Below are 12,414 nucleotides of genomic sequence, written 5' to 3' on the forward strand. Positions count from 1 at the left end.
CTTTGTTTCAGGAATTCCATTTCTAAGGATGCCAGGATCAATATGGTCAAATGTGTAAAATGATGAGTCAGCAAAGTAATTTGGTGCGGCATGGTTTGTAACAGCAAAATATTGGAAACAATTCAAATGTGAAGTCAGCAGGTGTCCAGCTGAATAAATAATAACACTATGGTGAACTATTATGCAGCTTTAAACAGAAAGGAGATGCTTTCTTCTTTGTGTTGGTGGAATAATCCCTAAAATATGCTAAAGAAAGACAAGAAAGATACAGAACAGTGTTATAATTATCCTATCCTCTTGTAAAAGAAGAGGAAACAGAGAGAGAGTGTGTGTGTGTTTGTGTGTGTGTGTGCATGTGTGTATACATTATATCTTTAGAAGATAACAGAAGAAACTAGCAACATTGATTTGCCGGTGAGGAAGGTAACTGGGGCACTGAGAGGCAGGCATGGGAAGGGTTTTCACTGTGTGCCCTTCTATATTTTTGAGATGTAAAACCTTATGACTACTTGGCCTATACAAAAAAATAAATAAAAATAAACGCAATAAAGCGATGCTGTGGCTCTTGGCAGGGAGCCACCGTTGCCATGGTCACTGGCTGCAGCTGTTGCACTGGTGTGGTCACCTATAGTGACATCTGCTGGTGCTTCCCAGCAGCGCAGTTAAGTCAGGTTTTCAAACTGCTGGTTTGAAAGTGGACCATGAATCAATTTTTGAACGCTGGTCCAATCAGTATTCAAAAAAAGAAAGAAAGAAAGAAATGGAATGAAATAGAATAGAAAATATCAGAGTACATAACAAGTAGTCAAGGTAAATAAGGGTAAGTACTATCGTATGAAATTTTGTTTTGATTTTTAAGATATGCTTTGTGTTCTGATATAACATGTCTTTCTTATTGTGCTCAAAAATGTTAGAAAGCCACCTCAGTGGTGACCTTTATCAGCCAATCCAGTCTTCCACATCTCTCCTTGAGCACCCAAGATATTAATGGGGAAGACTTGAGGTTCCCATGCTGTTTGAGCCTGATTTTAAAACTGTGAGTGTGAATGTGGGCTTCCCACCTTTGAAGGTTGGTCCCTCTGCTTGTGTCTCCATCACCACTATACACACAGAGTCTCTGTTCATGCAGGCTCCAGGTCATACGTCTCCACACATGAAAGCACATGCATTATCCTTAGGAGTACATCCCATGCCATGGAATAACTGGGTAGTCAACCAGCTGACTGGAGCCTGCATACAGTGGCTAAAACCAGAGTCTCAGCCTGGAGTTCTTCATGCATCCTGAGCCTCAGAGACCCTGTAGCCATTTTCTTTTTCAGCTTGACCCCAAGGCTTTGGTTTATGAGCCACACCATCAGCAATGCCCCTCTCTCCATTTCTGCGTAGTCCAATCTAGCGTCTTTCAGGATCCTGCCCAGGGCTACGTCTTCCATGGGACTTTCCCTAATTCCCTCAGCCTATAGTAATTTCTCATCATACTCTCTTGATTGCAACTGAATGAAACTGAGCTCAAATTGGGCTTAAACAAAGAGGAGAATTGCTGTTTAACTAATTTAGAAGTTCATGAATAGGTTGGATCCACAGGCTAAAAGATATCAGGACTCAGTCTTTTCTCTTCCCTTCTTTTCCTTTTCTCTCTCTCCCTCCCTCTCTCTCTTCCTCTCCCTCCCTCCCTTCCTTTCCTTTGTGTTGACTTAATTCTTGAATATATACCCCTTTCGTGGTGACAAAATGTCTTCTGGGAGCTCAATGATTATGTCCAAAAAGATTTAATTAAATTCCAACAGGAAGATAAGCCTCATTTTTCTCAACGATTCTATCAAAAGTTTCAACAATGTGTCTCATTGGCCTCACTTGGTTCATTTGCTCAACACTGAGTCAATCATTATTCCCCGTGGGATCAGAATCCACTGACTGGCCAATCTCAGATCACATGCTCTCCCCTGGAGCCCAACCTAGCCACAGAGAACAGGTACATGGAGTACGGAAACGGGGTGATTCCTCAAGTGTTAAAGGTGCTCTCTCCTGAAGGAGAGGAATGAACACTGGGCAGGCAAAAAATATATTTTTGTGTGTTAATACCTTCCTATGTGCTATGGTTTGGATGTTTGTTCCCACCAAACCTCATGTTGAAATTTCATCCCCAATGTGGTGATGTTGGGAGGTGGGGCCTAGTGGGAGATGTTTGGGTCATGGGGGCAGATTCCTCATGGATAGATGAGTGCCCTCCCTTGGGGGTGAGTTCTCACTGGATTACTTCCCTCCAGAGCTGGTTGTTAAAAAGTGCCTGGCACTCACCCCTTCTCTTTCTCTTGTTTCCTCTCTCGTCACGTGCTCTCTGCACATGCTGGCTCTCCTTCACCTTCTGCCCTGAGTAGCCCGAGTCCCTAACCAGAAGCAGATGCTGGTGCCATGCTTCTTATACAGGCTGCAGAATTGTGAGCTAAATAAACCTATTTTCTTTGTAAATTACCCAGTCTCAGGTAGTCTTTTATAGCAATTCGAAATGGGCTAAGACACTGTGTGAGAATGAATCATTTACAATAAAATTGTCAGGCAAGTAAGACTAACATTTGAATTCTCAAGTTACCTCATTCAATTGCTCTACATTTTCTAGGATTTTCCATGATGTATTTTTCTTCAGAATTCTATTTAGCTTTTCCCCTGACCAATTCGAATGGAGAACCCAGCAATTCATCAGTTTATAAATCCATAACAATTATAAAAATATTGAATTCACTGCTATTTGCCCCACTGATTTTCTCCAAATATTTCAATCACAATAAAAATTTTGAATTTATGAAAAGAAGACCAAAGTACACTTGGAGGGGGCCATCTCTCACTTCTGCTTTTGAGCAGTCTTTCTCAGGAAACAGAATATATTTTCAAAGACAAACATCTTAACACATCTGGTGTGATTTTCTAGTTACACAGTTTAAGCCAAAAAAAAGTGGTGTCATCTGCTTTTCTTTTATGCGTTTTGAAACACGAGCCTCTGAAAGCTATTTCCTAACATATGTCAATTTAACATCTGCTGGTTCCTAACTGATAACCAGAAACAGCCACACTGGCAGCAACTCTGAGAGTATCCAGGTATTTCCCACTAGAACTGTCTTCACTTCGCAGTTGTCAGTAATATTTTTACTCTGAGGTAGCCTATTTCCCTCACTTGAAGAAGACATACAAATGGAAGCACAGAGCAGGAGGAATAAACAGAATGGTATATTTACAATTATGTGGCAGTACCACAGAGAAAGCTTTCAAAAAGAAACAAATGGGACCTGATCAAATTAAAAAGCTTCTGCACAGCCAAAGAAACGGTCACAAGAGCAAACAGACAACCTACAGAATTGGAGAAAATTTTTGCATGCTACAAATCCGATAAAGGGCTGATAACCAGAATCTACTTAGAACTCAGAAAAATCAATGAGAAAAAATCAAACAACCCTATCAAAAAGTGGGCAAAGGACATGAACAGAAACTTTTCAAAAGAAGACAGAATAATGACCAAAAAACTTATGAAAAAATGCTCAACATCTCTAATCATCAGGGAAATGCAAATCAAAACCACAATAAGATATCACTCATCTCCAGTGAGACTGGCCTTTATCAAACAGTCCCAAAACAATAAATGTTGGCATGGATGCGGAGAGATAGGAACACTCATATACTGCTGGTGGGACTGCAAATTAGTGCAACCTCTGTGGAAAGCAATATGGAGATACCTTAAAGAGATAAAAGTAGAAGTACCATTCTATCCAGCAATCCCATTACTGGGCATCTACCCAAAAGAACAAATGATATTCTATAAGAAAGACACCTGCACCCGAATGTTTACAGCAGCACAATTCACAATTGCAAAGATGTGGAAACAACCCAAGTGTCCATCAATACATGAGTGGATTAATAAAATGTGGTATATGTATACCATGCAGTACTATTCAGCTTTAAGAAACAATGGTGATATAGCACCTCTTGTATACTCCTGGAAAGCGCTGGAACGCATTCTACTAAGTGAAGTATCCCAAGAATGGAAAAATAAGCATCATATGTACTCTGCATCAAATTGGTATTAACTGATCACCACTTATGTGCACATATAAGAATAACATCTATTGGATGTTGAGCAGGGGGGAGGGGGGAGGAGGGGACAGGTATATGCATACACAAAGAGTGCAATGCACACCATCTGAGGGATGGATATATTCGAAACTCAGAGTTGGGAGGGAGGAGGGGCAAGGGCAACATATGTAACCTAAACATCTGTAGCCCCATAATATGCTGAAATAAAAAAAAAAGAAATATTAGATAAGAAAGTCAATGTCATAGGTCGTGGATTAAACTGCATCTCCTGGCAAAGCATGCTTCCCTATACCACATCTTAATTCCTCCTTGTTATTCACCATCAAGAGTATCTGAAAGCAGAATTAAAATGTATTAACCATATCTAAAAGTACCCGACCATGTCCAAAGCTTCTCATACATTTCTTCTCCTTTTTAATCCTTTGATACAATTTAAAGTGCATCAGCGAGCTTCAATTTCTTTCTGGGAATTCACAACAGAATGATATTTCAACATTTATTTTTGAAAGAGGGAGACTAACTATTTGCCCCAGGAGAAATCAGCATTTTTGCCTGCTCTAAAATAATCTAGTGCTTAGCAATTCAACAATTTTCAGACCTGGCAATTTGGAGCCACCAAATGATTGGTGTCATTTATGCCCTTTAATACATTCTCCCCATCCCAATAATATTATTGCATTTTGTTTCATTGAGCTTTAAAGTAGAGGTATCACTGTGGGCTTGTCAAAATCAAGGCTATCTACAGGTCATTATCACCATATTCTCAATGTCAAGCCCTGTGCCTGACATGCAGCCCTTAAAAAAAATAGTTGCCATCATTCTTCTGAATCAATCAATCCTGTCCCAAGATTCTGAGGTCCAACGGTTTATTATTAAAGTCCTCGAATTGGGGTATCTTTAATAGTCTTACATAAATTATATAAATCATCAAAATGACTTTGGTAAAGAAAATAGAAATGAGTTCTACAACTTGGACTTCCACAGGAAAACTGATGATAGGTCTCCCTAAATAAATTTGGGAACTCGTACTATACACCAAGTACCATTTATGGTGATGGCCAATCAATAACTTTTCAGTGAAGACAGTGGTTCTGAATATAAGTGTAGGGGTTGTGGAAAGAGAAGAAAATTTGGAAACTGATGGTCTGGAGTTGAAATTCTAGATATCCTGGATCCACTCCTTATGAAATTATTTAACCTCTACTTTCTTATCTGCAAAATAGGCATAACAATACTACTGTGTAGGGCTGTTGTAATAAATTCAGCACAATAATACTGCATACAAAAAGCTTAGCAAAGTGTCTGGTACTTGGGAGTCAATCACTAAGTAGTAGTTATTATGATCCTTATTATAACCACTCCTGATATCAGCTATGAAATGTCTGATTTCCTTAAGTACTAAGTTTGACAGTTGATACCTCTAGCATTTCACTTTGACACTTCTTATGTTATTTTTATTGTGAAGGTACATCCTCAGTCTTTCAAATGCACATTTTGGCTTGTGGTTATCTTTCAAAAAATTTTTTAGAGCAACTTTTGTGAAACCATGGATAAGGCAAGATTTGTGTTATTTTCGAATATGAGCTCCATTGTGGAACAAATGCAGTGCAGACAGCTTGGAATAACAGCAAAGTGTTTGGGAAGGATGTGGCTATTGAGTGCACAGTACATAGATGGTTTGAGAGGTTCTGTTCTGGTGATTTTAAGCTTGAAAATGAGCCACATGGGTGACCTGGGACCAAAGTGGATACTGATGAGCTGAAAGCTACAGTGGAAGCAATTCCATCTCAGCCTACATGTGAATTAGCAGCAAGGTTGATGTTACTATTCCAACAACATTGGACTATTTGAAACAAATGGGCAAGGTAAAGAAGCTGGATAGATGGGTACCACATGAATTAAACAAGCATCAGCAGATAAATCGTCTGGAAGCTTTCCTTTCTTTGCTGTCACAACTTAAAGCCAAACCATTTCTACACCATATCATTACACGTGATGAAAAATGTATTCTTTTTGACAAACACAAGCATTTGGGACAATGGTTGGACAAAGATGTGCTCAAACACAGTCCAAAACCAAATAATCATCCAAAAAAGCTAATGGTGTCTGTTTGGTGGTCCAGTGCTGGCATTATGCACTACGGCTTCATGAAACCGGGTTAATCGATGACAGCAGATGTCTACTGCAACCAGCTGGATGAAATGATGAAGATGCTTGTGATGAAGCAGCTGAGATTGGTCAACAGAGACAGACCAATCCTCTTGCAAGACAATGCTTGGCCACATGTCACGCAAACAACGCTGCTCATACTACAGCAGCTGGACTTGGAAACTCTCTGTCATCCCCCATATTCACCAGATCTTGCACCAACTGACTACCACTTCTTCCAGGCTTTGAACCACTTGTTGCAAGGAAAAATATTCAATTCTCAATAGGCTGTGGAAAACGCCTTTCATGATTTCATTGCCACTAGCTCTCCAGACTTCTTCGCTGCTGTCGTAAACAAGTCACCATTAAGGTGGCAAAACTGTGTCCACAGTTAAGGAGCATATCTTGATTAATTGTACTGTTTCTTGTTTGAGATATATTAAACTACACTTTTGATTCAGAATAGGACATTTCATATTTAATGACATAATATATAGTACAGAGAGCAGACTCAGTTACATATAACCCCAACCCTTTAAAGCTTTGTAAGTTAAAGATAAACTGTATCAGTGCTGTGTTAGTCACTATCGCAGAATGGTAAGCTGTGTTCCTTTCTCTGTCATATTTTCAGCAGCAGCACTTAGCAAGATCTAGATTTTTGGCATGAGTATCTGAGGTGGACCTCGTAAAAGTGGTGCCATGAAGCCTGGAAGGCAGCCCCAGATAGCATTACCAGTAGTGAGAGAAGTGACATGCTTAATATTTCAGCTTGGGTTTCCCTGTTGGAATTACATTTTCCCAATCTACAACATAATACCTTATAGGCATATGCATGGCATTTTCTAAAGAAACTGTAAATCATCAAGACTGAGCAGAAAAGTCTCAGGTTAATCTTAGTGTGATGCCAACAGTGGATTTCTAAAGGAACCTCCCCCACCCTCCTTCTTTCCATGCCAACCTCCTTTTATTTCTCCTTTCTTCTGTAAGGTGTGCCAGGCACTGGACATATAGACAGTATTTACAGTTGATGGTATAGTAGGTGAAAAAGATGCCGATATGTCTTCTGCTTTGAACTATTGTGAAAAAGGTGAAAGCCATTCCATGAAAAGTTAAGTACCATAAAGATACATTGATGTTTGGTTCACAGGAGAGATGCTGTGAGTTACGTCCTTAAAACGTTTTGACACATGAAAAAAAGTTAAATAATTCCAATTTCAACTTTAGAGTCCATTTACTGAAGCCCTTTAAAAATATAGTTGCCTTAACAAAGTGGATGTAGTACAGAATGCAAACCTTCCACACTGAATGGGGGTTTATACAAGTCACTTATTGGAAACTATTTGGTAGTATGAGCTGTAAGTAAGGGTGAAAATTGTAGTTCTTCCCACCTATTTATCCTGGTTTTTTTTTTTTTTTTAAGGCAAGCATGAAAATGAGGTTTATTGAGGGGGAAAAAGATACGATTATAGAGCAAGAGCAAGATATAGATTTACAGAGTGAGATACGTAGGCCACATGATGACCAGACCCATTGTTGTAGCAAAAGAGGGCAAAAAGGAAAAAGCTATTTATCCTCGTGTTACTCAGTAATAGGTTTTTTCTAAACTTACGGATTAAAGTGTCAAATTACTTGGGAGTTTTGCTTATTTTTGGAGGAAAAAAAGGCCTACAATTTTTGTAGGGCTACATTTGTATGACCAAGTAGAGTTTTTAAATGATATGTACATATAGGCTTAATCTCAGCCAATATCTTTTAATAGGTATATCACTTGATTATAACTATATTTATTTATTTATTCATTTATTTATTTTATTTTTATTTTTTGAGACAGAGTCTCACTCTTTTGCCTAGGCTAGAGTGCCGCGGCATCAGCCTAGCTCACAGCAACCTCGAACTCCTGGGCTCAAGTGATCCTCCTGCCTCAGCCTCTTAGGTAGCTGGGACTACAGCCGCGCCACCGTGCGTGGCTAATTTTTTCTATTTTTAGTTGTTTGGCTAATTTCTATTTATAGTAGAGACAGGGTCTCGCTCTTGCTCAGGCTGATGTCGAACTCCTGAGCTCAAGCAATCCTCCCTCCTCAGCCTCCCAGAGTGCTAGGATTACAGGCATGAGCCACCACGCCCAGCCATGATTATAACTATATATATTTATTTTTCTGAAATAAAAGAATTCTCTCTTGAGACTCATTTTTGAGATCATACATTCTCATAAGAATAACCTCTGCAGGACATTGATTGAATGTACAAAATCTGGAAACTGTCTTAAAGCTGCCAGGAGAAAAGAGAAAGTCAAGGTAGTTTTGAATGTTGCTTCATGCACATTAAGATAATTTACTTTGTGGGAAGAATTGGAGACCAAGTTAATCTCGTACATTATTTGCACAATTCATAACCTGTTCAAGGTCATTATTATGTACTATCTAGTCAAATTATTTAATAATGGATCTAATATTTTCTTGCCTTAAAAGCATCCACTCTCTGCCATGTATATTCTCAAATAAACTTGCAGTTTACTCTAAATTTAATTGTATTTCAGGTTTTTATGATATGATGCCCTGGCTAAAAAAGTAAACAAGACTAAACCCAAATTGTAATTTTCACTGGTCTCCAGAAATAATCTTCATACACCCAGGTTTTCCCCACTATTCCAATAAAATGTTCTATCTTCTCCCTCCTTTTCTTTCCTAACAAAAGTATTATCCACTTGTTTATTCAGACCTGAACATGAAATTTGTTTTTCTTCTTTGCCCTTGGTCTTTTTTCTGTAATCTATTGCTGCATAACAAACTAGCCCAAAACTTACTAGCTTAAAACAACCATCATTTATTAATTTTTATTAATTGCTCACATATCTACAGTCTGGGTATGTCCCAGCAGGGACAGCTTTTCTGTTCCCTGTCTTATGTCGGCCGGTATGGCTCAAGATGGGTTCAGTTGCATCTGGCAAGGCAGTGCTGGCTGTCACTGGGGGCCTCTGTTCCTCTCCACGGGAACCTACCTCCGCACAGGGTTTCTGGGACTTCTTCACAGCGTGGGAGCTGAGTAACAAGGGGGAGGATTTCAAGAAGCCCAGGAGGAAGCTGCAAGGCTTTTTATGACCCAGACTCAAGTCTCAGAATGTCACTTTTGCCACATTGATCAAGCAAGTCACTAAGACAGCTTAGATTCAAGGCAAGAGAAAGGAGTCTCTCAATGGAAGGAGTAGCAAAGAATTTGAAGACATTTTTAACCTACCATGTTCTGCCTTTATTCAAGTCCTACTGAATCTATCAGCACATCTCCCAAATCCATTCCTCATTCTTTCATCCACTCAGATCTTCCTATGCAGGGCAAAGAAAACTTCATTGGCAGAGCCAAGGAATCTGGGAAGAAGATAATTTAAGACCCTTGTAGCAATGCGTTGGTTTGATTCAGAGTAGCCACAAAAGCAGCTTTGAATCAACTGAGGCACTGGGAGAGGTTAAAAGGATAAGATGCTTTCATAGGAGGTCCCCACCATTGTCTTTGTCATCTTTTTTCTTATTACCATCCATAAAATCATTCGCTGAACTCTCCCTTCTCCCTTGTGAAGTGATTTTGATTTACTGTATATGGAAATTTATAAAGGAAAATGAAAGAGGAGACACAATTGGGGATTCCCTGTTTTGTTTTTGTTTTTTAAAGATCTAGGCCAACAGAAACAAATTACCTTCCCCTCTGAAAATCTTTAAAAAGGAAGAGAAAATTAAGCTGATTGAATTTATTAAACTCATTTATGGTCAATGTATTAAAGCTGAATTTGATTTCTTTTATATGATATAGAGTATATTTGCCCATTGTATAATCAATGTAAATGGAAGCCTCCTGCCCATTTTATAAGATATGGATTATGATTTTTACTGTTTATGATTATTACAGATGTATCTTCTTGTTGAATCTTTGTTTTTATGGCAAGTTAGCTGGAAATAGCTACAGTTCATTTGTTTTTGTAATCTTTATTTAGGACCATGACTATCAGTTGTGACACTCGTCCTGGTGGGTGGGGGTGGGGGTGTGGTCTAAGTGACCACAAATCCTCATACGGTATGGTTTCCAGGAATGCATCGTAGACACAAACAAGGACTTGCCTGGACCGTTCCAGGAAGTGGAAACGGTACGAACCAGCATTTGAGTGAACGCTGAAATGCACTCTGAAACCAACCACTGGATCAGGGTACGAGACAGATAATGGTTCTAATGTGACTCGGGGGGAAGAGCACTAAATGGAATTTAGTATAGTATTCCCTGGCTTATCTTTGTTTATGACTCTACAGGTGGCTAATTGTTTTCCTCAATCCTGTGACAAAAGAATTGGAGGGGACAGGAGAAGCAAGAACAATTTGGCTTTCAGTGAATTCTCAATAAATGACGTATTGCATCGTGACCAATTAAATATTTTTAAACTTAATAGAATTTTATTTAGATAAATGATTTTTGAGAAGTACTTTCAAGCCTGAATTGAGTATATAATTTCTTAGACTGATTGCCTTATATCCAGCCATTGTAGTCAAAGATAATTGGAGCACACTTACTGACTTCACTTAAAATTTTATAGGCCAGGTGCGGTGGCTTACGCCTGTAATCCTAGCACTTTGGCAGGCTGAGACAGGAAGATTGCTTGAGCCCAGGAGTTTGAGACCAGCCTGAGCAATAGCAAGACCCTATCTCTACAAAAAAAAAAAAAAACCTAGCTGGGTGTGGCGGTGCACGCCAGTAGTTCCAGCTACTCAGGAGGTTGAGGCAGGAGGATCCCTCGAGCCCAGGAGTTTGAGGCTGCAGTACGCTATGATGACACTACTGCACTCCAGCCTGGGTGACAGAAAGAGACCATATCTTTTCAGCATTATCTCCTCTCAGGAAGAAAAACAAATTTTATTTATATTTTGCTGAATTTTCAAATCTGGAAACTTTTAAACATTTACTTTTATTTAATATGTTGTGCTTACAATGCAATGCTAAGTGAAAACATTAAACTATATTTTCCAAATTTTCTGTAATAATCAGAAAAAGATCATATATAAATAATTCCATAGGCAACTCTTAGAGTACATCTAAATGGCAAATTTGACTCATCATTAATCATAACTTAGCATACCATGTAAACCAGAAGCTGCGAGAGGATCCCTTTCATGTTCTCCTAAACCTCGGCCACAGTTGAATAACTGACATCAACCTACTTCTCTAGCAAGTGAATATTTCCTAAAAGCAAATCTTAAAGGAAGGGAATATGCCTCCTTCACATAAACACCTTCTCTCTCAGTGATTCTCACATTTGCCTCCTTTCCTTACAAATTTCTAGATGCAGACAAAGTTAGCATTTATACTTTAAAAATATTCCTTTGATCAGATCAAAAGGTATATGAATTCCATGAGTTGAGGAACAATGACGCAGAGGATAGTTGAACTTAGGGTGAGAATAGTATAAAGGGATAAAAATGTCAGTCTTATTTCTCATCAATTAAAAACTAATCCCTAAAAGTTTCCCCCCATTACTTCAGGTAACTGGAGTATAATTTTGGGGAAGCTAAAAGCAAAAGACAATCTCTTGCAAGTTAATTTTGTTTGTTGAAGACTAATAAGGGCTTGAGAAAAGTAGTTCTTGCCATTTGGTCCAAGTTCCTAGACAGCTATGGCTAAGATAGTCCAGGGTAGCTGCAAGATAAGTGGTTCTGATAACCAAGCAAATAACAAAATATATTTTTTAAAACTTCCAATGATTTTATAGGACTTTGGGTACATGATTTTAATGGTCTGCATGTCTCTAGAGATATCACTGTTTCTCAAGTGGAAAAACCAAAATGAAAATTCTAGTTCCTGTGAGAAAGTGCTAGAAGTAATCATTTTAAAAAGCTCCCCCCTTAAAAAGAGACTCACTTTGCTGTTTTCTTCAAGTATTTCTCCCTGAATATAAAAATAAGATAGCATTGTAAAAGTGGCTATGAAAGCACCCAACTTTGAGGCTATTAGGATGGCTGAACTGCCATATCAGAAGACTTTTTTTATTTCTTTAATAAAACGTGAATGTTGGAGTAAAAAGTTTTCTTTAAGACATTTTAAATATGTAATGAATATGCATGTACTTGCTACTCAACTCTGTCGAATCTCAACATATCACACATTTTGCCGATTTGTTTAAATTTTTTTTTGTAGAAGAAATGAAACAAA

The sequence above is a fragment of the Propithecus coquereli genome, unplaced genomic scaffold (assembly GCF_000956105.1).
Source record: "Propithecus coquereli isolate 6110/MARCELLA unplaced genomic scaffold, Pcoq_1.0 Scaffold265, whole genome shotgun sequence".
In the NCBI taxonomy this organism is placed as follows: domain Eukaryota; kingdom Metazoa; phylum Chordata; class Mammalia; order Primates; family Indriidae; genus Propithecus; species Propithecus coquereli.